This window comes from Cicer arietinum, chromosome 3 (assembly GCF_000331145.2).
Source record: "Cicer arietinum cultivar CDC Frontier isolate Library 1 chromosome 3, Cicar.CDCFrontier_v2.0, whole genome shotgun sequence".
NCBI classification, from domain to species: domain Eukaryota; kingdom Viridiplantae; phylum Streptophyta; class Magnoliopsida; order Fabales; family Fabaceae; genus Cicer; species Cicer arietinum.
In genome coordinates this window covers 69,363,325-69,365,581 of record NC_021162.2, presented here as the reverse complement: position 1 = coordinate 69,365,581, position 2,257 = coordinate 69,363,325, and positions in this window count along the sequence as shown.

The following is a 2,257-nucleotide window of genomic DNA, read 5'->3' as shown; positions in this document are numbered from 1 at the left end:
TAAAATACATGACAACTACTCCTCATCAATTTTCAACTCATTTCACTTCCATTCAAATATATTATAAATAAAATAATTATTATTTTAAATGTAAAAGTTAAATAGTACAATTGATTTTTTTTTCTTCATTATAATATAATAAGCGTCCAATTATAATCGTTAAACATTGTTGTATTATTAAATATACAATTAAAATATATATTAAAAATTAAATAGATTATTTATTTTAAGATATTTTTTTTATAAATGAATCACATGTTGTAAAACATAAAAAAATAACAATTAAATTTACATTAAAAATTTAAAATAATATTTATTAAATAGATATATTTTTTTTTTATTAAATAGATATTGATTGTGAAAAGGATCGGTAACAAACGTGAGTGAAACAACCAATTTCAAATCCTTGGATCTATTCTGTTATGTGGTGTCAGTGGTTTTAAATGAGTATGGAGTTTTTGATATGCTAAATCTCGTATGAGTTTTAATAACCATATTAAGTAAGATAGTGAAATGTCTGGTCATCAATACATACATGTGCACAAAGCTAGGTTCTTAGGAGGTAGGACTCTTTCCATTATTAGTCTCAAAAACAAAAATCACGGTAAAAAAGTTAATAATGAATATTGAATTTGTTTGAAAATTTATATTATTTTATAAGTTTATTAAGAGAAAAATTAATTTATATTTTCATGTAATATTTAAGCAAAATATATACCAGAATTTAAGATTTTATTGGGTCAAAAGAAAAAAAAAAGTATAAGACTTTTCTATATAAAAGGGTATTAAGTTCAACTCTCTAACTAATTATTAGAATGTGAAAGGGAAAAAGACTAACTTACCATGGCAGAAAATGAATTATAAGCATTAATACATTTATGGATCTAGATTTCCTACAGTACTTAAAGAATCTTAAATTCATCACCAAACAAATCTGAACCACAAAAAAATATTCAAGCAACCTACATTTAAAATAGAATATCGAAATATTGATAATTTAAGTAATTTTTTTAATAGTAAATATCACTTTGAAGTCACTTTTAACCGTTGAGAATCAATCTTCCTAACTAATAAAGTTAATCGTTGATTTTAATTAGATTCACTAAAATATTAGCAATATATAATAATATTAATTGATAACATTAGTTGTTATTTATGTATAAAAAAACATTGTATATTGATCGAATTTATAACATAGTGAATTTTATGATATAATTAAACATTATCACATTTTAATACTATTAAACTAAATTACCAATAATTTAATAATATGTTATAAATTTGATTATATTTTAAATTTAACACCACTAAATGAAGTTTTATATTTTTAACAGCACTATCGTTCTTCACTATCTCTCTACGTCGAACTTCACTGTCTCTTTCCTTCATTCTACATCGTTTATCTTTTCATTAATTCATTAAAAATCAAAGATAAACTTGAAAATGACGGCACGACAAGATGACAATAACATAAACAAGAGTGAATTATGAGTCAGACGAACGATACATTTTCTCGTGGTGGTAGAAGAATGATAGAGAATTCTTCTCATAATTATACAAAAACAGTAGAGAAAATCAATTTTCTTTGGAAGTAAAGTGGTTTTGTGAGGAATGAAATCAATTATTCTGAATTTATAATAATTTAACTTTAGTTAAAAAATTAAACTTTTTTATTAAAATAAACAAAATTAAATTATAAAATAAATATATCAACATAAATAATTAAATTAAATTAATATATAATATATAAATGCTAGATATCATACACTTTTTTTTTACGGGTAGTATAAAAATTTGCATATAATAATAGTTTGATCGAACAACTTCAGATATACCATCATTAATACACGAAAATCTAAGTTTGGCTTGACTGTATACAAAGATAAATTATTCACAACACAAGCATTTATTCTATGAACAGTGACTTGTTGCGGTGTTTAGCATTATGTCGCTATGACATTTAAGGGTTGATTAATATCAAAGGCAATTTTGATTGAAATAAAATTAGTGAGAGTATCTTCAAAAGGAAAATGAAAAAGAAAAAATGGTTTGATAATAGGTCTATTATATATGCGGCAGAAGAGTATATTTTGCTTTTATATCTATTTTTATTTTAAAAAATTATTATATTTTATCTTAATATTTATATATATATATATATATATATATATAAATTAAAATATTTTATTTATATATATATATATATAATTATAATAATAAAAAAAAAAAAAAAAATTCAAAATTATTATAAAAAATA